Genomic DNA, 25,451 nt, shown 5'->3' on the forward strand with positions numbered 1-25,451 from the left:
CCAAAGTCACAAATAGCTCCAGAAAGTGACCGAACGTATAAGAACCGATTGAAGTCACTGCCCGAATCAAAGTAAAATCTTGCCCATGGAAGTTGTATTAACGGATACAAAATCTTAGATTGAGATATATATATATACATTATGATATTCCCATAATATTCTATCCATAAACACAGTTTTTGTTTTGAAATTTCTGTTTACACTTAGAACCAGGACAAAGAAAAAGTGATGTGAGCAGATTAGGGGCAAGCTAGTAATTGATCTGATTCTCTCAACCTATATTATATATATATATATATATATATATATATATATATATATATATATATATATATATATATATATATATATGCGAAAATCTTAACCTTCATAAAGAATGGAAATTGTATATTGTAAATTTTTACAATTAGCAAATACAAAATCTAATATTCTGGTAGAGTAAGTCTATTTTACTTTGAATTTATTTCCTTTTCCTTTACAGATTTAAATTCCTTTACTTGGGTAACAGTAATAATAACTTACTATCAACATTCCACATCCAGCTTAGGACGCAAATTCACATTAGAATTATTAATAAATACGAATATCAATGGGAAGCAATGATTACCTTCTTCTATACTGAAATATATCATTACGGCAAAACAGAATTTTTTTTAAAAAAATCTGTCAGGATGACCGGCCGCATAATTTAAATCCGGATCCTCCAGACAGAAGTGCGATGAATACATACTGTTCCCTCCAAAAGTTTCTCTAGATCTACCCTTGTCCTCTATCTCACTTTAGCAACTAAATTTTACAAGAAACTTTGATTCGTGTGCTGGGCATTGAAGAATGAGTCATTTAAAATTATACGATTTATTCAGTATACCAGTTGGAGACTATGTTTACTGTACATTTAATTAGCCATTTTTTAAACGTAAGCATATAGGAAAGCGCGAATTTTTAGGCAGGACATTGTGTAACCTCCACAGCACAACAGAGCTCCTGCAGCTTTCACCTCACCAGAACTTCGAGATGAAGTGCACGCTGGTTTACTATAGCTATGGAAATGATTATGAAGCGAATACAATTCTAGTCCGGAATGCTGAGGGAGACATTACAATAGACCATAAGCAACGTAAAGAAGATAAGGCTAAAGTTCCGTTGATGCCCCTTCGTGATCGGTGGAACATAAAGCTGTTTTAAGCGTTATTTACCTAATTACTTATGGTTCTGTTATACCTTATTCACAATCACGCCTCTTTCATTTCCCTACTTCAATTGTTACTGTATTGCGCATCTATTTGTTAATTTCCTGTTTTCTTTATTCTTCACTAAGTGTGCATCCATATTGCATTACTGCGCAAAAGTTGTATCAGTCTAACTAACTTTCTAATATTCACAAATAACGAAAACAATGTTTCAATGAAATTATAAACTTCTTTCCTTACATTACCATTGTGAGGGAGAAAGTATAAACGGGGCGTGTGGATATATAAAACAAGAACCATTTTCTGTTAGGTGGTTACTAAAATCACGAATGCTTTCTAAACCAAGTCAGGGCAGAAGCGTTCACTAGTTTTTATGCCATATTTCCAGACATAAAACACTGACGCCCTCTTAAAGGCAATATGCAGCGAGGAATTCTTAAGAACAGTTTCTAAGGTACTACCAGTGAATTTCTTGATAAATGACAAAACTTTAACGTTTTTATGCTTGAAAATACTGGAAATCTACTCTGTGGCACAAAGGTCAATGCAAGAATATACGCACTACGAGAGACCTGAAAAACTAATTACAAAAATACGAATCAGATCTCCTTTCTCGTGCAAAAAGCTCTAGCATACTACACATTAAAAATAAACGGACTACATTGGGTTAAAAGCAAGTAACGGATGCTATATTCATATTGCCGGTTTACTACCATATGTTTTTACTGTGGAGCACCGCTGTACGGGTAACATAGTAGAATTTCAAATTTCATCTAGCCTAGTTGCTCACCAATATGTAGAGAAAGCGTACTACTAGAAAGGGGCATATCATTCTTTTAAAATTTTTATTAGGATTTAAACCGATACTTTTTTTTCAATAAATAATTAAGTTTGATTTTGGCCGTATAAAGATCACAGAAAATTCCATTTAACTAACTATTTACGGATTTCTGAGTGACTTCCATCTAATATACGAAATACTTGTTCTTATAGGGTAAATAGAAAACGTACACAGAGTAAATAGGCCTATACCGAACTGAACCAGATATTGGTGTGGTAACTTTCCAATTTCACATATTAGCATTATTTGTATTGCTACACCATCTCTGAATGCATCGCAAAACAATCTTCAATTTTAAACTCTTTCAATCGAATCATACTATCATTTGCATTCCCGGTAAACCGCACTGAAAGCGGACATTCTTGGCTGGATAACTTCTAATTATCTAAGAGGAAAATTCCCAATGCCGCTCGTTTCCCAGCATTAACTTCAACAGCACTACCTTAATTTTTATAGTTTATTTTGCACTTACACGTATATAACATTCCTGTTCAATCACAAAACATAATGCATAGTAGGAAGCAAGTTGTATCACTTACTACCGTAAGCAGCTGTGTTATTTATAGGTAGATGAAATTGGAAGCCGCCAACCATGCTACAGGCTCGGATTTGCACTAACAGCAGTATTTAACGTACGAAATAATAATAACCATAACTACCATTCATAGTAATTTACTATTGTATTCTAAGATGTATATAATATTTTTTTTACATGAGTACTTACTGTAATATGATCTAATTGTAATTTTTTGTCACAACATGTGTTTGTTATTAATTTACACTACACCGACTAAAACAATCGTCTCACGTGTACAGAAAACAGCGCAAATTTTTTTTTCGTACCACAAGATGGCAGCACAAATTTGCCAATGAGGTCGTATCCATGGCAATTGGGGGACGCCAAAGGCAAGAAGTTGGACAGTGAGTGATTCGTAATCGGCAATGGAATGTTAAAATTATGTAGTGTTAATTAAAAATCTTCTGTGAAAGTCTTCTATCATCTTTTCAAGTTTCAAATTTTGAGGATATAAAGTATGTACATGCAATTTGTTTCTAATATTTCAGCTTTTATGTAAGGCTGTGTGTGTGATCAGAGAAAGTGTACGGCCTTTCTTTTTCTTTTTTTACTTTCTTTCGTGAATATTTACGATAAGTATTATGAAAAAGAAGAGTGCTAATGATGTAACAAGTTTAGTCCTTGCTTTTAAGTCTTAAAAAAAAAAAAAAAACTCCATTCACGCATTATTTGTAAGGTGATGTGAGAAAACATGCCTGCTTCCTTTCCAGCTGTATCATTAGAAACTAATGAGATATGTAAGCAGATAGATTTCCACGTTATATGGTGTTTTTTAAGCTCTTCTTCGAAGCTATGTAACGGACAGTATGTCATGTCATAATAAAGTAACTGTATTATTTCTACACTTGAAGTAACTTGAAAACGTTAACGTACTTTCCATCTGACATTTTTTCTTCCTAATGTAAATGGTAATGGGTATTATGAATGGTTAGCGGATGTGGTCTCGTGTCCTATTCTCGGTGAATGCCACAGCACCGTCCCGTGGGTGGGGCAACTGGGGCAGTTGCCCAGACCCTGCGCCTTTAGAGAATACATACTCTTCAGGGGAAAATAGCTTTATTATTTTTTGATTCATTCTTGGGATTAAAAATATTTAGATACAAGTTCTGTGGTGGACAGACCTGAAGGCCGGAAAGTACTAGAGTGGGTGGTGTCTACCCTATCTCCTCCCCCGTGTAAAACAATATTGTGAAGAATTTTAAAATTAAATTAAACCTACCGATGAAATTATTGTGATTTTTTTGCCAAATTAAATTCAATTTAGCTTATTTTACTTATCTCTAAGTAATATAATATACTTCTTACGAGATATGATGGAAGAGGCTAATAAGTTCTCGGCTCGACTTTCTTCCGCCCATGTCATCCTGAAAGCATTCATTGCATTTGAATTTTGAACATTGGTCTTTTGTAAGTTTCTGGGATAAGGATTATGGTTTGTTATCAGTAGGGACCGGATTTTAAGGTGCAAAAATGTGGTAGGAAAACGGGAATAAAAGGGGCTGAAAAATCGTTCAAAAAGGTGCTAATAGGACCTTTATTAAGTGCTATAGTATACAGTTACATGAACATTCTTTATTCATTACAACAGCAAATATTGTTAAAATCTTGGCTTTAAACATTTGACATAAATTGCAAAATTGTTTTACTTAATCTCAAACTCTTACAGCATTTGACATTCTTGTAATAAAATTGTGGTTAAAACAAACTAGGTATTTAAAAAAGAAAATATTAATTTAGCAATATTCTGGCTTGAGAAACCGTTACTTACTACTGGGTTTTCAACAACTGGTTATACTTGATTATGCAAAACATTTCTATTTTTTCGAGTATTAGTTTCTGTCGCTTGGAGCTCAGAAGATCCTTGTACGTGGAAAAACTTCGCTCGACATCAACGGAAACCAGTAGTACACATCTTGTAAGCACATGGACAGGAAGTTCAGTTGACGTTGCAAAGCACGGCTTGTTTCGCAAATTCAGTTCAAATTTATCCCTAGCAAATCCGTCAAGATTGCGTCTAAATTTATGGAATGTTATGTGTAAACTAGATTGAAAATAAAACATATTGTTCTATAATTTTTTTAAAAAAAAAGAGAGAGAGAAAAGGTACAATAAAGGTCCTGAAGGCTAAAAGAAGTAAGAAAAGGGAAAATTTTTATGAATCTAGCGAAAAAGGTACAACATCCATTAAAAAGATGCAACAAAGTGCGTTCATTTCAGTTCGTTTTATGCCCGGAAATAGATATTTTAAACATTGGTTGTTATAACAACCACATTTTTAGAAAAGGTGCTGCACCTTAAAATCCGCTCTCTAGTTATCAGACTACCTTGCAAAAGGACAAACTGTAACATCAGAGTATTACTGTGATTTTTTTTTTTTTTTTTTTTTTTGTGCTAAATTAGAGGACGCTATTAAAGAAAAGCCATGGGGAAATTTGAGAAGAGATGTGTTGTTCCTGCAGGACAACGTTTCGTTCACAAGGCAGAGAGAATAATGGATTTTCTGAATGACCTAAGGTTTCAGTGCATTGATCGCCCGCCTTACTCGATAACCGTTGGGCCCTCTTTTTTTTTTTTTTTTTTTTTTTTTTTTTTTTTTTTTTTTTTAAGAATTAGGGAAATTTGAGCAACGTAGTGCCAAGTGTGTTGATCTTCGGGAAGAATACGTTGAATAGCCCGAAATTTTCGTCCTCTAGCTAAAATCCTTCTGAGTCGGTCCGAGAAATTATCAGCTTCCCCTCTCCTCTGCTTGTACACCAAATGTCTCCTATTGTTTTTTTTATTATTATTATTCTGAAAGTGTCAAGCGCAAGTATCCTATTATTGCACCATGACAAGCTTCAAAGGCGTAGGACCAGGAGCGGATGCACTTTCAAAGAATAGTTATAGCGAGATACACAACATTAACTCCGAACCAAAATAAAATGTAGAGCAGGCCCTAGCTGAAGGGTGGCAGGGATGTTAGTGCTTCTGCGGCCACTTTTAGCAACCTGAAAGTGTACTTTTTTTTTCTTTAGATAAATATATTTAAAACAACAAGCACCCTAACAGCACAATTACATAGCGGGCATATGCCTATCATGTTCCCTCAGGTACATTGGAATGTGTCCAGTATGTGCCTTATATACTTCTGAGAAAGAAATCACATGGATGGCAAATGATAGTCACAGTCTATGTCCACCCCTAGGCACATGCCTGACATGTACCTGGGGAACGTGCCTAGTATGTTCTAGGTATGTTCCCCATGCCGTAAGCGTCCATGAACCAGAAAATTACTCCCCCAAAATATGTTAAATCGGCTATATGTGTAATATGTTTACATTAAGGTGAGTCTAAACAACACTTTAAACAAGTAAAAAAAATGTAGGGCTACCCTAGGGTGGGCGCGAATTACTTCCCTAACAGCACAATTACATAGCAGACATATGTCTATCATGTTCCTACAGATACATGGAAATGTGTCCAGTATGTGCCTTATATACTTCTGAGAAAGAAAACACATGGATGGCAAATGATAGTCACAGTCTATGTCCACCCCTAAGCACATGCCTGACATGTACTTGGGGAACGTGCCTAGTATGTTCCCCATGCCGTAAGCGTCAAGGTAAGTGCACTTGGTGTGAGCTAGGATCGAACCAAGGACGACACGCACCAGAGGTGAACGCTCTACCACTGAGCCACCGTGGACCAAATTTCTTGTAGAAAATGAAGGAAAAAGAAAAAATTGAAGCAGGAAGAAAATAAATAGAACAAATGTGGCTGGCACTCCTTTAATATAGCTAAATTAATCTTTTCTTATTACTTCTGTTATAAGTATTGAACACTCAACCACCTAGGGAAAATATGATAAGAAAAGGGAAAATTTTGTGTCCGTCGAGGGTTTTTTTTTTTATGAAACCTACGAACACTGTCCGGGTGTTTCGAATACCCCACAGTCGAGTGGAGGACCGGGAGTTTTCCCGCAAGAAATTATTAATATCCTCTTTCGGTTTTTGAGCATTTACGTGTATAATTCTCTATAATACAATATAAGGGATATTTTTTCAGAAAGTTGGAGGGGATCAAAGTCTCTCCATGCCCTTCCCCCGCGTTACTACAGAGCAGCTTTCCAATGGTTTTCAGTCATTATATAAATAGAAATGCAATCTTTCAGGCAACATACCCTCACTGCATTTCAACATTTAGGTAGCCGGTATGTCAAGTCAAAATCGTAATAAATCATACCGCCTCTGTTTTTTTTCCACTTCGGACACTGTTCTATAGGGCATCTCATTTTACCTCCCTCCGCGCAATATCAGTAGACCTAACCTAACTCTCAAACTGAGATCTACAGTATTTTTTTTCTATTGCACAACGCGCCACAAGATGTTCTAATAAGGAAGGGGTACGTACAGTGGCGGCGATACCGGCTTCGGGGCCCCCCCGCAAAAACTGAACAAAAGGCCATGTGTAACTCGAACTTCATTTACAATTTTTATATGCGTATTAATGTACCATTTTCCAATGTTAACAGTATTACCACTATGATTGCAACTACTACGAATAATAATAGGCCTAATAATAATAATAATAATAATAATAATAATAATAATAATAATAATAATAATAATAATATAGTATAACCACAGTTAACCGAACTAAAATACGGGGCTTATTTCGGATTTTTTTTTGTTTGTTAAGTCTTGGGCATCTATTACCTTGCTTGTACTACAATATTTTTTATTTAACTAAAATGTATTAAAGATCAAATAACTTCAAAACTTTCTTTGTAGGCTATACTTACGTTCTTTATTAAACTTAAAGAACTCCATACTCTAGAGCAGTGTCTCCCAACCGGTGTGCCGCGAATGGGCCGCTGGTGTGCCGCGAGGATATCGAAATAAAATTATTAATTCTGTTACAATCAAATTGCAAGACATTGAGTCTCACATTATATTTATGAGGAAAAATGTACATATGTGTTTCACATTACTATGAACCTCTACTATGAATCTATATAATTTTAAGTTTCATACTCTGTTAATATTCTGTACATGTTAGAAAAGTATTTGTTATCATTGTTATCACCATTATTGCTTGTTTATTGTTGCAGATTATTTCGTAGCTTGAAATTTTAAAATATCGTCAATCCTTTCGACAAAGCAAACATGGATACAAATTACCTACATTTGTGTTTTAAAAGTACAAGAGATTTGTTTCTTTGTTCTTTAATGATCTTCCTTTTAATGAAAGTTTGGATACAGTTTTCGAAAAAGATAGCGTATTTTTAAAAACCTGAGTGCTATACTTCATTGTAATTGTTTTCTATTTTTAAATTACAATGAAAAATAAGCATAATGATTTACCACGAAGGAAAACAAGTGATCGAGCTTTCTTCTCTGTGAAAAGGATATCAGTAACCGCATAAAAAATTCCAGAAAATAATAATAATATCAATATGAGTGTGCCGCGAGAATTCAAGTTACACCTGTAGTGTGCCGCAAGTTGAAAAAGGTTGGGAAACGCTGCTCTAGTGGTTGGAGTGTTGGATTCATATCCATGTGATCCCGGGTTCAATCCTCCGCTAAAGTACTCCAAATTTTTGGCGTCTGTCCAGCGTCGTGAGGAAAACTGGGGAGTGATGCGCCTGTTGGGAGAGGGTGACGCAACGGGCTAATCACTTGTTCGTCACTCAGGTCGTCGTAAGTCCACCAGTCGTTAATATATGGCTTTGAGGCCGGCTCACGACTTAAGGTCTGTTACGCCAGTGGTTTCAGTTTTTAGTTTTTGTAAGTTAAATGAACATTTTTAGGACTACAGTACATCTATATGTAAAACTGAAATGAAATCTTTGAGTTTTACGTCCCACAGTTATGGTGAGTAGGCTAAACGAAATGATGTTGGGAAATGAATGAAATGATGGAATGAAGAAATTGGGAGGAAACGGGAAAAGCCTGAGGAAACCCACACATATGGTGTTTGTCCACCACAAAGTTCACTTCTCGCGAGCTAGGATCGAACCAGAGACTCCATGCACCAGACGTGAACGCTCTACCACTGGGCCACCGCGGCCGGCCCTACATCTATATATAGTCAGTACTGTAATACTTTATTGCATATGGATTAGGCAGTCTACCGCGTCCCCGTCCTCAAGATTATTCCCGTGCAGTACAGTACATGTTTATTAGATTTGCGATTTCAAATAATTCGGGTTTCGGCTATCCGGGATTATACTGTAACTACCTTCCACACAGAGGAAAATTAACGTAGCATATTTTTGTGTACTCGCGTTAATTGCGTACAGTACTCTCACTCTCTAGAATAAAACGGAAGGCAAACACTTTTTGTGTCGTCACACACATGATAAAACTAAGGAGAGGTATTGTAAGCATCATTATCCGGAATGGAATGGAACACAAAATTTTTAAGAACTGTTTACACAATATCCTTCAGTTCTTCAGGAGCAAGAATTTATCTATAATTTTATCCATTTTATTTCTTTTTTTCATGTTCGATGCTCAAAATGGCTAGCGTACGCAATCTACCTTTTCTTATGGTGCTCCGTAAATAATTATTGATAATTTTTAATTTTGAAAAACCTTCTCTCTGCTGCAGTAGTTGTGACAAGAAGTGTGAGGTACAGCTGTAAGGCCGTAGTCAAGTCCGGCAAACTACTCGGTAAGCAACTGTCTTCTTCAATTAACAAGTTGCAATGTCTCGAATTGTTTTTTTGGTAGATATTTCCGGTAAACACGATAATTTAGTGTAATACACGGTAATTGTTGTCTGTAAGATACACGATAACGAAAATATGCCATAATAGACTAACATAAAAATATACAAATGTTACACAGGAAAACCAAATCCTTGGAAAATTTTAAAGAGCAACCTGACATTCATATTCACAATCATACCTCATTATTTAATTTTAATGATTACTTCATTATTTAATTCAGTGAAACTGTTAGAATTAGTTATGGGCTGTCGCAGGGCAGTGCCGTGGGGGGTGCGAGTGGGGCAACGGCCCCGGGCGCCGAAGTAAGGGGACGGAAATTCGGAAGAAAAAAGAAAAAAGATAGGAAAAATTGCTTGGAATACATATATGAGGCCGCCGTCGTATACTCTCGCCCCAGGCGTTGATTTTCCACGGCACGGCCCTGAGGCTGTGTACAAACACTTTCAAAATGCATTAAAGTTATAAATAACATGTAAAAGATGCCTTGCTGAGGGTACTTTGTAGGGGCCCCCTCAGGTTCGAGGCCCCCCCGCACCGCGGGGTCTGCGGGGCCCTTATCGCCGCCACTGGGTACGTAATAGTCCAAATATTTTATTTTCGTTTGGAAAAGGAAAACTGGCCTCCCCACCAGTCTAGTGGCTGACAAATGTGCGTTTGGTACACATGGTATCGGGCTCGATACCCGGTAGGAGAGCACAAAAATTTAAATTTAGGATAATTTATTTTCATTTATCTTCCGTGAGACCTTTTAAAAAAAAAGTATTTCAGAAGGAAAACTACAATCGAACGGACACATTCCAGTGAAATGGAAGAGTAATGGGGATATGGAACACGGGGATTTTGTATTTGGAATCTGAACATGAAGGCGGTATGACATGTTTGTGTGGGAGGAACAATGCCAGAGGAAGAAGTAAACGTCTATTCTACGACACGCAACAGGAAGATTTATGATAATAATGATATTAGGCTTGTGACACATTTCAGGCTAGGCTTACGGAGCTATATGCCATTTAAGCATAATAGAAAATATCCTGTTAACAAGTGATCCCATTGGTATTATTTGAACTAAGAGGAGCGAATTTCGGTCTAAAAAGTTAGAAATAACGACAATAGGCATCAATGTGCTGACCATACGTTACCCGACTAGGAGCTGGTTACTTTGCCATCTTCCTGTAATGCAGTAATATATTATTATTATTATTATTATTATTATTATTATTATTATTATTATTATTATTATAGCAAAAGGTTCAACACATCAGTTTGTTGAACAACACTGATTAGAAATCGAATTTAAATTTCTAATCTGTGCGGCAGTTTATCAATCGTACTTTACAGCTTGGTATAAATTAATTTCCTGACTGGTGCACTCATTGTAAATTCCGACAAAACACAAGCAGTTGTCTTTCAATCTTCACAAAGACTTTCACGTATTAGACGAAACCCAAATCGTCTCGGCCTCACCATCGACGGTAGGGCCTACTGCCATACCAACCTCCAAGCAGGTTACTTATGTAGGCATATTCTTTGACAGCAAACTTACTTGGAAACCCCATGAGCGGAAACTTCAGTTAGGCCTACAAAGTATTCGCAGACTCAACCTGATTCAAAAATTAGTTGGCGCATCTTGGGAATTGCACTCTAATACCTATATGTGCAAAGTATTCTTACGCCCTCTTCTCACCTATGGACATACTGCGTGGATATCAGTACAAGCCTCCTTTTATCAACGCCTCTAGATTATTGAAAGACACGCTATCCTCCTTGAATTTCGCACTCACCTATCTTACCCTACGGCTCCACTCTACCACAATATAACATTTCCTCCTATTTTACAACATTAGTGTTACGCACAAAATACATTACCAAGCGCATGAGTTTGACAATCCCGTATTTTTCGACACTATCCTTCTTGATACTGCTCATGAAGTTCTTCCGAAATATATGTATATCCCTGTACAGCATTTTATGACACTGTATTCTCACACTCTTCCTTCTAATGATTCTCACAAACTTCAGTATGACATATATCATCTTTCTCATTGTTTTTACCATATTTATCCATCATTGCACTTGTGATCCCCTTCTCTACTAACCAAGGCCTTCATTAGTCACTCATTAGTCTTGAGTCCCCGAGACAGAAGATAACCATCATTTACTAATTTAACAGCTCCTCCAGTGTTGTCTCGTCTACTGCACTTCATACATCTTATCCCACCCGATACATCCACATTGCCTACACTTACCTAATATTGTTATCACTCCATTTACTTTCACCTACATCACCTTCATTCTTCTCCTTCATTCGCATATTTATATGTGTGTTGATATTACTTTTCAACAAATGATGATCTTGGAATGCAGATACATCTACAATATGGACATTGTTGGAAACCAAATTGATCTTAATAAAGATTAATAATTCTGAAATGCAGGTACATCTCCTATATGGAAATTAATGAAAACCAATTGATGCTTAATAAAGATTAATAAATAAATACCCCTACGATTCCAAAATATCCAAAGTCCGTACATAGATTTCACTTCAATCGTAATTTTCACCTTCCTCTCCTTCCCAAGAAAGAGTGTATTTCTTTGGCGGGTTTAACAGGTAAAAAAAAGAAAATAATAAAAACAGTAACATTATGTAGGTGTCAACTAGCAGTGATGAAAATTTTCCGATTCATAAAAACATACTTCACTTATTCCTACATCGTTGTTTAGCCGTGATGTGAGGTGGAAAATTTTCTTCTATATTTTTCCGGAAAATTTTCCGTTCTTAACAAAAATCAGTGATCAAGTAACAATTCCTCAGTATTCATAAAATTGATTGAATTCATGTATAGAAATGTTAAAAAGTGAAAGATCGTTTAAAGAATCTGAAAATGTTCATGGCTCAGGCAATTTTCAGTACTATGTTGGAACAAGTGAATCAATTTTTCATGAATCGAAAAATTGTCTGTCCTGTATAGTCATGAAAATTTTCCGGAAAATTTTCCGATTCATAAAAACATACTCCACTTATTCCCAACGGCTAAACAACGATATAGGAATAAGTGGAGTATGTTTTTATGAATCGGAAAATATTCATGACTTTTAAAAAATTGAAATTTTAAATAATAGAATCCGGTTCCCGAAAGCTAATTGGAAAATTATAATTTGTTGCTGACTAACTTTCCTCTACACAAATTCAATTTTGTAGCTCTATGTGCAGTTAAATGTAGTGGTAAATTTTCCACCAAACATCACTATACATAATATCCAAAATTGTCCGGATTATGAAAAGTTTTTTCATTTGTTTCTACATCGTGATGAAAATTTTCCGATCTATGAAAATTCCTTTCACTTGTTTCTACAGAGCAATAAAACTTTCCGATTCACAAAAAGTTGTTTTACTTTTTGCTTCAAAATGATGAAAATTTTCCGACTCATAAAAAGTTCTTCAATTTTTCCGTATTAGACAGAAAATATTTCGATTCATGAAAAATTATTTAACTTGTTCCTACATAGTACTGAAAATTGTGTGAACGACGAAAATTTTCATATTCTTTAAACGATTTTATGAATACTGAGGAATTGTTACTTGATTACTGATATTCTTTTAGAACGGAAAATTTTCCGGAAAGATATACCGGAAAATTTTCCACCTCACATCACTATCAACTAGTAAGCATTTTACCTGTATGATGTCTGTATTAATACTGATGAATGGCTGGAAAGTAGAAAAAGACTTGATGCAAATCAGTGCAACATTAAAAAAAAAAAAAAAAAAAGTTTGATACACTTTATATGGAATTTCTTTGATGTCAGTGTAGTAGGTAATGCACTTCAAGAAATTCTATCTCGAATTAAAACTGACATCTAATAACTTTATTGTAGTCATGGAGCTCGCAAAGAGATTCAGTTTTTGCATTTTGAAGTATTTTGGTAGGTTTTGTTCTCAGATCTCTTCACTCCATTGTCCAGTCATTAAGTCGAGAAGAATGAGACAATTTTATGCTTTCCATTTACACAGAATCTGGAAAAAGTATGCCGTACTTCAAATAGCAATCAGCCTATTGGTTAGTTCACCGGATGTGATTATAACATGCTTTATGGTTTGGAATTGAGTTCCTAATTATTCGTTTCTTACGATAATATATCCGAATATTCCCGTTGGTTCCTTTAGATATACAAAAATGGTGACTAGATAACGGTGAACAAAAATATGTGTATAATACGGAGCAGTGTTGCAAACTTCAAGAGTAATTTTAAAGAGATACAATGCTCCAGCCTGGCGCCGTGCTTCTTAACCACAAAATTACGCCGAGCTCACTTTATCATCCTGACCTGATTCTTTGATGATTATTTTGTTACATTTACTGTGATATTCTAAGGTTTGTATGATTGAAAAGTTGGCAAATTATTTCTCTTAGAATATTCTTTACAGTATGGTTGAAATATAATGCTATATTCTGACAACACAGTTGAGTCAGCATACATGTTTTTGCACTTGAGGATAGAATTCTTTAAAACTACTTTCGTCAGAAATCATAATTTTTCTCCTGTACTTTGAAATCCATACATCAAATCTAATATTCCTGAATAAAACTTCCGAGAGCTTACCTCTTTTACTTCAGGAAAGAAAGCTTAGCCAATGTACTATTCTTTTACATAGCTTTCTGAAGCTGTATGAAGCTTAGTTCCGTTAGCTCACAGTTCTTGTATACAGCTTTCTGAAATTTACTTCTCTTAGTTAAAGGGAGAAAGCTTAGCCAATGTACAGTTTTTGCATATAACTTTCTAAAACATACTTTCCTTAGCTAAGGGGAAAAAGTGTAGTCACTCTACTATTCTTGTATTCAACTTTGTGAAGCTTTTTCCCCTAAGCTAAGGCAAAGAAGTCTGAGTTAATACACTATTCGTGTATACAGCTTTCTTTAGTTTATTTCCCTTAGTTAAGGAAGAAAACGTGGCCGATGTGCTTATCCAGTCTCCTTGATTTCGGGAAGGAATCTAAAGCTTTGGGGGTGAGATCATATTGAGTTGATTTTGAGTTTAATATCCCTTTCAGCAGTGAGGCTATATGAGACCGGACCTACTGATTAACGTGGAATCCGGACCACATGAGCTCCAGATGGGAACCGAACCCGGGTCCCCCACGCCAAAGGCACGTACTCTAACCGCTTAGCCACGAATGAGCTCTTCAGATCATATTCATCACTTAGGCTAGTTTTAGACAGAAGCATTTCTCGTAGCAGATGTGCTACCGAAAATTTCATATAATATTCTATGGCATCAAAAGTATATGGTGCTTTTAAACGGTAGCATATTGAAGGAAACTATGATGACGTAGCAAACAAATCACTGCAGAAGAGTGCAATTATGACTCAAATTAAGCGTGAGCAGGGACGGCGCCAGAAACGCTTGATGGGGTGGGCGGAAAGAGGCGGACCTAGTTGTTGGGTGGGCGGGCAATGAAAATTAGAACTGGGCAATGTAGATATTTTTTGACAATAATTAAGTTTTTATACTCTTTAGTTAGCTAAGGCTCAGACTGAAATAGGGGAGGAACAAGGATATGGGAAACAGCTGTCTTCGCCTTATAGAAGGTACAATTCCGGCATTCGGCTGGTGGGACTGAAGAAATGCAGAACTTAGGATGGGCTGGGGGAGTTCGTGGCTATATGCTCGACCTACCGATTTCCGCGTGGCACACACTATCTCAATTTCCAGTTTTTTAAAGCACTAATAATGGTATGCCTGTGTAGTCGAAGTTCAAGACAGCTTTAGCTCCTCTCCGTCCAAGAATGCACATAAATGCATAGAAATAAAAGAAAGTTCAAACAACACAGAATACACAATAAGTAGGGTAAAGTAAAAAAATATTTCTTTGACGTGATCTTTATATGCAACAGCAAAGACTTATGTTACTAAAAGAATAGGGAAATTCGACAGCATGATTGTTTGATCATAGCGTATACAGATATGTTTGAAACTGAAACTCGAGTTAGCAATATATATATATATATATATATATATATATATATATATATATATCAGCGGCGTAGCGTAAGGGAACGCCGGTATGCCCGGCATCCCCTATTAATAAGAAAAAAATACGTATTTCATTGTATATAAATTGTTTGCTTCTAATTATCAGAATTATTTCCACTGCAATCTTCTGGATGTGCTCTCTCGCCTTACTTTGATAAGCGGAACCTACGCATGCGCGTCACTCAGATGCACATTTTCTATCTTTCCTCTTGTCGTATGCTATGTTCCTTGGGCATCCAGACCTACTGCAAGAAACGGGGTTTTCGTCTGCTTTCTGTGGAGTGCGCATGCGCAATTACTTGCTTTCTTAACTCCCTTCACCCCTTGCAACTCTACATTTTGCTTTAGGTATACGCTGGCATATCTTCAAGTATTTCCAACTCTATCTATTTTGAACTAAGCTATAGTTTCTGTACAGAACGTACGAGCGCACTCAAATAAGAGTATTGTTGCGCCATACATAGTTGATTTTCTTTCATAGTTTTGGGGAAGTCATTATTTATATTATTACAAAACAAGTGTCCTAAAATTTTAATGTGGATCATTGAGGATGCGTAAATAGAAACATATCAATTATAAATATGCATGTATTCAGATTTCAGAATGTGTTCACGACACTTGATACGTATCACAATTTTTTCTACATCGCCTGGTATATAATATACAGCAGGTTCATCTCAGAAATCAGATTCATCTACCGTAATACGAGTTTCATCACCCCTCCCCCTAGAGTAAGCCTCAAATATGCCCTCCTCCCTCAAATCTGCCCTCCTCCAAATGTTGAAGACAACTCTGATCCTCCACAGCATTGTTTTTCAACTTCATAAATATTTTGAACATCGCTTTAAAAAATGGGAACGGTCTTACCCGTTCCCCGAATGTTGAAGACAGATTTGCGCCCCTGCCTTCATTATCTGGATATCTGACAACGAAATACATACTTAGAAACAGACCCCCAGAGTTGGTTTAAGTGTTTTCTATTTACATCTTCAAATGATATACATATACACTCAGGCCCATATTCACGAATGGGCGTCTGAGTTTCGGACTCAAGATGACAACGAGATTGAAGTATGGTATGCGGAGAAAGAAGCTGCCCACGAGAAAGAAATAAAGGGAACTATACTGGAAACAATGTTCATACAACAGCGGGGCCGAGTTTTCTTGTCACATGGTAGTGGTAAGAAGAATCTGAGACAATTGCTTATTGGCTTACATAATCCACGCATTTGCTGTATGCCCCACTAGGCCACCAATTAGGGGGCCTCCCCCCTAATTTTTTTACAACCCTATATTTACCATCGGTATAACTATGTATTGCTGATTTTGCTGATTTTAGTAGAATTGTATCGCACAAGTGACTAACTTTGGCATCCCCATTTCGGAATACCACGCTACGCTACTGATATATATATATATATTGGATAAAGAAGTACAACAAAACTTCATCATGATCCACAGAAAGAACAATGTATTTTGAACTATGAAGGGCTGATCACATGGTACGAACAAGCTTACAATAAACTTTTATACCTGCACTTAAATGAAGAGCATTTTTCATTACTAGCATGTTGCGCTGGACATTTTTATGTCCAGCATCGAATGCGTTTACCACATTCTCTACAGCAATATTCATTAGAAGTTTTATTTCTACTGAGAGGAAACAAAGATCGCTTAGGCGACCGTTTGCCATTCGATTTGTTAGATATGTTTTAACTCGTCTAAGACACGAGAAAGAACGCTCACATGGTGAACTAAATACAGGAATGGTGACAACAATTACGGCTAATTTGCGAATTTCATGAAAACAATTATGAAACGATCCATTACTTCAGTAAACTGATAAACGGATGTAATTTTGCATTGCTTTTCCTCCTCATAACGTTTCAAAATTTTCGGGAGAAGTTTCAGTTCCACCTCTACACTATCGATATCACATCCATATTGACGTGCAAGTGGTTCAATTTTCTCAAATGAGAGGAAGTGTACACTTTTAGGATGAAGACTGCTTATCCCACTGCTTATAGAGTACCTGTATTTTCTGTAAAACGCCTATTCATGCATTTCTGCAAGTATTCTGTTATGCATAGGAAGAAATATCCTAAGTCTGTAGTCTTCTTGGGATTTGATATCTTCTTCCTCAACCGACATTTGCTCAGTAATAATATACTGACGTAAATGATTGGGCATTAATCGTGTTCTGGACATTGGACCCGTTAGACATACCGTTGTTTTCAGCAAGACTCAAAGACTCATTCCAAATTTTTTCGAACTCCTCGACTGTGTTTCGAATTTCAGTAAAATAATCCATTACACCATTTGTAACTAAAACAGCATCAGCCAGTGTGCTCTCCTTGTTTTGTAGATAATCTGAGAATCTTTTCAACTTTCCAAGAAAAAGTGTGAACAAGTTGAGTTGGAACACAAGCTGAAAATTCACTTCACCCAATAGATGTCTTGCTTCAGAAGGGCGACTGCGATTTTCATTACTTAACTCAGCAAGTGTTAGAATAACTGCCCTAAACATTATCTTCATAGCCATACAAGCTGCAACCTAAGATAAACGGGTAAAAAATATTTCGTTAGTGGTTCAGAAGATACTTAATGTCATAAATAATACTATACATTGAATACTATGAGAATATCCCGTAGAAACACGCCCTTATGGATCAGAGTAGAACAAAGAGAACTTGAAGAGGTCGATAATTTCAAGTATCTGGGAAGTATTTTGACAAGAGGCGCTTACTGCACCAAAGAGATCAGGTCAAGAATTGCCATAGCTAAAGAAGCATTCAACATGAAAAGATCACTCTTAACTAGCAGGCTCAATATTGGGCTTAAGAAGAAGTTGGTCAAGTGCTATATATGGAGCATTGGACTATGGTTCAGAGACTTGGACATTACGGAAGTTAGAGAAGAAATATCTAGAGAGCTTAGAAATGTGGTGTTGGAGGAAGATGGATAAGATAAAATGGACAGAGGAGCAACAAACGAAGATGTTTTAAAACGGATAGGGGAGAAAAGGACACTTCCTTCATCATCCTTCGTAGAAAGGCCAATTGGATTGGACACATCTTGCGAAGAAATTGTCTTCTTCACACCGCCATAGAAGGAAAGATGGAAGGAAAGCGAGGAATAGGAAGAAGGAGAGCAAAGCTGATCGGTGATTTGAAAGGTTGGAGAAAATTTTAGGAGTTAAAAGAGGAAGCTGAAGATCGAGAAAAGTGGAAGAAACATTTCCTAGCCCAAATTTAAAAATTGAAAATAAAAATAAAAAATCCTCATTAGTCCCAATACCTGCCGAAAGGCAGAATACTTAATAATAATAATTGAATACCATAAGAAGATAGCATATTAGAAGCCGTCATTTTCTGTGTAGTATCACTGACGACACCTCAGCAATATATAAAGGACGTGATGACCCATTAATAGAAGGTCATTATGATGATGCATTGTCCTGCCCGAAGGTCGATCTTTGACCCGAAGGTCCCCGGGCAAAGTGAACCCATGATGGCTTGACATAGCTTTCCATGTAATGATGATAACGTCCTAAGAACTGGAACTAAAGTAGGATCCAAATCACTTGTGTTCCCACTGGGAATCGAATCCAGGACACACCGGGGACACTGGAAGGTCAATAAGAGTAACATTATTTCGCATCTGTTTATTTTCATGGTAACTGTGCGGGCAAAATGTGGACCAGTAATAATCTTTGATAACTACAGCAGGAAGCGCGCGTTAATCCGAATATTTGGTTGAGCTGTTCGGGTTATTAAATTGTTTGGCGTAAAAAGGAAGTGCTCAAAAGCCACAAATCCAGTTACAATCGAATATTTGTCAAGGTTTAGTTCTAATCTAAAACATGTACAGTACCATATATGTAGTTAAGCATTCAAAAGTCATTTGAAACAGTCTTGTATTCAAGAAAAGTAACCTGATCTAGTCCAATAATTCACAACTGTTTCTGTTCGAGCAACCAGTCTATCAACCCCGCTGGCTAAATGTCATTCGGACAAGCGCAGATTTCGGATTACGGTGGGTTTGGATTAACACGAGAATCCTGTACTGCTAATGGAGAAACAAAATACGGAAATGTGTAATTAACTGAGCTCGAATAAAAGCAAGTCACCTATGTTCATGTCCAATAAAACAAGCTACCAATCATATTTACACCATGCGAGAGGAAACAATATGAGCAATTTTAGCCGTGCTAACTTTATTGGTCCACAGCAATTTGCGAATTATCTAGGAATGATGGGGAAAACCCCCTTTAAAACTAGATACACCATGTAAGTTTTATTTGTTTCTTGTTATTTTCTCCTGGAGTAAAAACTGGAATTAGAAAGGAAGGTTTACATGGATTGTGATGCCAAATAACGGAATTCAAGGAATAATAAACATATATTCCTCCTATCAGTATATTTGAGGAGGGGCGGGGGAGACATTTTAGTTTTCTTTCCTAAAAGGAATTTTACAGTAACACCAATACTAATAATGTATAAAACAATAAAAATCACGTATATGTCAATAACTGAAATTCAAGTAGAGATATTAAGTAACAAAAGGTTTTTTTTTTTCTTTCATGTGTCTGCGGTAATTACGAGTGACTATATTTACATTTTCTTCCAACCCTACGAAATCGGTTTGAATGGCTTCGTAGTTCACGAGGTGCTTTAATTTAAAGCCCGCGTAATTTAAAGATTAATCACGACTTTTGGCGTCATTATATTACTACAAGTATCTGTCTTAAAATCATTGTTCATTGCAGAGTTAAACAGAGTCCTAGAACCTTTTACATTACAATCCAAAGTAATACATATTGCTTTTGAAGTACAGGATGTCACCTTCATTACTCTACTTCTGTTGGAGTGGGCGGATGGGTGGGCGAGGCCATCCATCGGGTGGGCAGTCGCCCACCCTCGCCCACCCTTAATGCCGTCCCTGAGCGTGAGGTAGCTAAAGCTATAGTAATTGTAACAACAGTTCTCGCCAGTCATATTTAAAAACGAAAATCACAAAGAAGTATCTGGATAAAGAACATCCCTACTCCAACTCATTTTTCTTTACTACAATTCAATTTCCCACACAAAACAAAGAGCATGGATATTTGGCACAAAATCTTTCGCTTCTTTTTAACACAAAACGACGCTGCAATCGGACCAGAAATGCTGGGGAAAATGCTACGAAATAGAGCAGGTTCTATCGACAAGAAATGCCATAGGATATGCCATGGCATGAGAAATGTTATAGCATTTGCTACTTTACACGGTAGGATGTCGATGATACGATTTTTGCTACGAGAAATGCTACGATAAATGCTTCCGTCTAAAACTAGCCTTACATCCTACACTAATATCTTCAGAAGTTTGGGAGGGAAATTTCCCATGGCTGAATACGGTACTACAATGTAGTGTTCTTGTGTACAGTTTTCTGAAGGTTACTTACCTTTGTTAAGAAATGAAATCTCAGGCAATGTAGTATTCTTTTATAAAATTTCTAAAGCTTACCTGCCTTAGCTCAGGGAGGATAGCTTAACCAATGTGCTGTCCTTGTATATGCAAGTTTCTGAAACTTACTTTCCTTAGCCTAAGAAAGAAAACTTAAGCCAATCTATTATTCTTGTATATAGCTTTCTAAACCTACTTCCCTTAGCTATTGGAATAACTTTTAGCCAGTGTATTGTATGTATTTTTATACAGTTTTCTGAAACGTATTTCCCTTAGTTAAAGGGAAAAAAGCTTAGTCAATGGAATATTCTTACGTATAGCTTTCTGAAGCTTACTTCTTTTAGCTAAGGTAAGTAAGTTTAGCCAAACAGCTTTATGAACATAGGCGTGCGCAACGTGGGTGCCATGGGTGCCTTGGCACCCCCATTAGACAAACATTTTTTTTATGTAGAATTATTACAAACTGAGAAGAGATTACTTGTAAATTATTTCCCGTCTGCATGTGTGTCATACGTCGCCAACGCAGCGTCGGGTGCAATGACGCTATCTTTTCTTAGGGGAAAGGGGAGGGGGAGGACGACATTCCATATGGTGGTACTTTAGATCTGGCACCCACATTCCCAATGTCCTGCGCACGCTAGTGTTTATGAAGGTTACTTCTTTTAGCTGAAGCGAGCAACCTTGTCACTATACTATTCCTGCATACAGCTTTGTGAAGCTTACACCCCTTAGCTTGTACTAATAAAATTTAAAACTTTACCAATTTGCCTTTTCTCAAAATCTGCCACTGCTCCAGGGTCGTAGCCAAAACATTAAGACAGGGAATATCGTCATTTGGGGGAGGGAGTTAACTTGAGTTCATCTTACGTTAATATTAACAAACAACCGAAATATTAAAAGGCTGGAGGTTGTTACAGGGGTCTGATCCCTCGACCATCCCAAACCTGCACTGCGCTTGAATACGCCTGCCGGCATTGTTTGTAAAGAAATCCTGTTTTGAGAAACGTAGGAGAAAAAGAAACAGTCGGACAATTTAATGAACAGTGTTAAAACAGATAACTGCTTAAGGAGAATCGTAATAGATTTAAGCTTCTGAAATTCTGTAAGGCCTACTATGAGATAAATTCTGGGAAATATCTTAGGACAAATGTTACGAAATATCTCGTAGGAAAACCTACCTTTTTGTGCCATACACGTTAAGATTTTTCCTGTTTCACATCCTCTGAATAGGTGCCAGGTCTCACAATGCATATTCGGCCAGCAATGTTTTCCAGTGCCTTCTGCCTTGCATGTCTGTTCCGATAGAGCGTTGACTTTGTATTATATTAAAATGTACGCTTCTCGTATGCACTAATAAGTGCGCAAGTTGCTGACGGGGAGAATTTGTTTTCACTTTCTCTCACCTGATATCGGTTTCAATCGAAATCTTACGGATTTTCTTTCCGAAATAAACAAGAGAAATCTCATAGGATCGTTCAGAACATAGGAAATGACATGCAACTTGATGCCATAGCCCCTACACGTTGAGATTTTGACTCTAGCAGGCCTAAGTGACATGTTAGACTTATTGAGTGGTAATTCTTAGTAATATAAAGTCAAGCTAATAGGTGTCGCGTTACCTGTCTACTTGACGCCAATAGATACAACTAGCATCCAGGCAATTTGCAAATTCAAAACAATTTAAATGCAACTTAATCTATATTACTTCAATTTACTTTTTTTGAAAATGGTTAATAATAATACTAAACATGAGTGTCCTTTGCTGTTTATTAATAGGACAATTATAGAATTACAGCTTTTAATTAATTTGACTTACAGTGTAGAGAGGGTTGGAGGCTTGGGTGCACTGAAATTGCGCGAACTTTCGCTCCCTTATCTGTTGACACAGATGAAGCCTTAATGAGCAGGGAACAAAATTGGAAATTGCGCAACGTTGCCATCATTACCATAAGTATTTCTGTATCATGTCTATTTGTAAGATTGCCTGTAAGACCAAAACTGTAAGAAAGTAGTTATTGGAATCAGTTATTGGAAAACTGTAAGGAAAACAAACATATAAAATAAACAACAACAGCAAAAAACAAGCAAATTCGTTCGACCAATCAGAGAACCAGATTTGTTTACATTTTCCAGTTTTGGCTAATCACAAACAAGCATTTGTTTACGTATTTCAGGTGTTTCTACCACGTATTTTAATAACTGTGCTTTAACTTTTCCATAAATGATCCTTATATTTGCAATTGCATCTTAGTTACTGTACTTAAGTGCTGTGAGAAAGATTTGTCATTATACAAGGTGCGGCACGTAAAACCGGCCCGTAAAGTGAACACATATAATGAAATGTAATGTATTGAATATGATTAACTACAACACATAAATGAAATGTAATGTATTGAATATGACTACTCACCTTCACAGCAGGTGCTGAAAGTGTCCTCCGCCCACTTCAACACACATGTGAGCACGATTGAGGAGATTCATATATACCCTTGTCAGTTCTTGTGTTGTAATGCTATTGGTGACATCCTGGATCCTGGTCTTGAGTTCTTCAATTGTGTGTGGATTTGTTTCGTATACTCTTCCCTTTAACAGTCCCCATAAGTAAAAGTCACACGTGGACAAGTCTGGTGACCGAGGAGGCCACAAGCCTTTGCTGATTGTCCTCTCTGGTGTAAACATCTCATGCTCAAGGGACAATGATGTAGCTGATGTGTGGCATGTTGCACCGTCCTGCTGAAAGTAACATAACTGACGCTCCTCTTCGGTCAAGTGTGTATAAAACTCCTCCAGGATTCCCATATACACGTCACTGTTCACTGTCGTCTCAAAGAATATGGGCCCAATAACGCGTGTGGCGGAAATGGCACATCAAACAACAATCTTCTCATCATGCAAGGGTACCTGGTGGATTGCGTGTGGATTTTCTGTCGACCAATACCGGTTGTTTTGGGAATTTACGTACTCAGACAGGTGGAACCACTGGCAACATTGCTCAACAGCCATGAACAGAAATGCACCCTCTTCTGCAGGTCAGGCTCCTTCAGTTCTTGCACAACACTTATCCGGTACGGTTTTAACTTCAGTCCCCTTAAAACACGTCTGCAACTTCTCTCACTCGCATGAACCTGTTGACTCAATCTCCTGGTTGACTTTCGAGGACTTCTTGTCATTATCTCCTCCACCTGCATCTTTAACTCAGGTGTGCAGACAGATGGTCGTCTGTTCCTGGGAGCATTTTGAACCGATCCTGTACGCCGCCATTTTTCAATCAATTCCTGAATAGTGCTTTTTGTTGGCACAGAACGTCCTGGAAATTTCTCCCGAAACAAATTCTTTGTTTTCACAAAAGATCCAGTGAGAATGAACCCTTCAACAATGGCAACACGCTCGGGTATCGAATACGGCATTATCACACACTGACACTCACCCGGCTTAACACAACGAGGCCTTTTTCTCAACTGGTTTCGACAAGTTTCCCTGGCTGCGGCTGCACGTGACTGCTGCAGGTCACGTAAGTCGACCCGACCTCGACACGCCATCTCTTGGTAGGAAGGTAGATTATTTAAGTGTTGCCAAAAACACAATATACCAGAATATTACGACGGGCCGGTTTTACGTGCCGCACCCTGTATTATCGTATAAGTTGTTACAAGAATAAGTGGTTAGTGTTCTGATAGCGGATATAATAAGACCATAATATAACAAGTCAATGAGAAACGAGAATCACAACGAGCCAATCAGGATCGAAATATTAGAATGCTTTGTAAATATTAGAATACAATAGGCCCTACAAGTATATCTCACAAAGGAATGGCGTTTATACATTTTATTTCGGTGCAAAATTTCACACACTTTCCTGAATCCCGTTGTTGGCAACGTCGCGGTGGAAATTTGCGCAATTTCAGCACTTTCTGTTTCTCGTTAAAAAGTTATACATTACAGAGATTATCAACGATCTGATCCTTAAAATGATTTGGCAATGTCTTTGCACCTGTGTTTTGGATAGTTATGCACTTAAAAAAAAACTCAAAATATGCATGCAAATATGTCCTTAAATTCACCATAATATGCATCCAAACATGCCTAAAATTTTCGTAAAAATGTCCTTCGAATTTGAAACTAAAAGTATAACACTCAAATGTAAGAGATATAACAGAAATGGCTTGGAATAACGTGTTTTTGAGGACACTTGTTTATTATTCTTAATCAAAAAGTACACATTTAAAGTTTTATGTTTACCTTACCTGATTGTACGTATAACTTTAAGAACAATTGCAGACTGAATATAAAATCCGTGCTAAGTGCCAAAAATAGAAAAGTTCGGTTTAATACAAAAATGTGGCCTATGTGTCTACTCAGTGAAAAATTAGGTATCTAGTATTCATGGTGGAAGTAGTTCAAATAATCCCCAGAAGAACGCACGTGCCAATTATGTCCCATCAGTTCTGAAGTAACATCTCGGCTGTTTGCTCAATATTGTCGTTTTGGCACTTAGCACGGATTTTATATTCAGTTACAATTATTTCACTAGCAGATTTTCATTTTACAGCTGTAATTTTCTGTTACGCTTACTAAAACGCAATGGTTTTAGTTGCAGTTTTTTCGAGGAGGGGTAAACTTGATAACAATGTACTGCTTCAAATATTCA

General features: G+C 37.0%; 2 protein-coding genes across 5 annotated transcripts in view; one reads left to right on the top strand and one right to left on the bottom strand.

The window, feature by feature from the left end:
* Nucleotides 1-2,887, bottom strand: part of LOC145666708 (uncharacterized) — a 66,011-nt gene extending 63,124 nt beyond the window's left edge. For 2 of the 3 annotated variants that reach the window (XM_081734213.1, XM_081734211.1), the window contains exon 1: nucleotides 2,756-2,887. The gene's annotated coding sequence lies outside the window, so the exon portion shown is untranslated. Of the gene's footprint in view, nucleotides 1-2,503; nucleotides 2,619-2,755 lie in introns of those variants that run through there. The other variant, XM_081734212.1, reaches the window with a different exon arrangement.
* A 22-nt stretch (nucleotides 2,888-2,909) lies between these two features.
* LOC145666709 (uncharacterized) overlaps nucleotides 2,910-25,451 on the top strand; it is a 71,534-nt gene continuing 48,992 nt past the window's right edge. The window contains exon 1 of one of the 2 annotated variants that reach the window (XM_081734214.1): nucleotides 2,910-3,063. The gene's annotated coding sequence lies outside the window, so the exon portion shown is untranslated. The remainder of the gene's footprint in view (nucleotides 3,064-25,451) is intronic. The other variant, XM_081734216.1, reaches the window with a different exon arrangement.

The sequence above is a fragment of the Thermobia domestica genome, chromosome 12, assembly GCF_964235325.1.
Source record: "Thermobia domestica chromosome 12, izTheDome1.hap1.1, whole genome shotgun sequence".
Classification (NCBI taxonomy): domain Eukaryota; kingdom Metazoa; phylum Arthropoda; class Insecta; order Zygentoma; family Lepismatidae; genus Thermobia; species Thermobia domestica.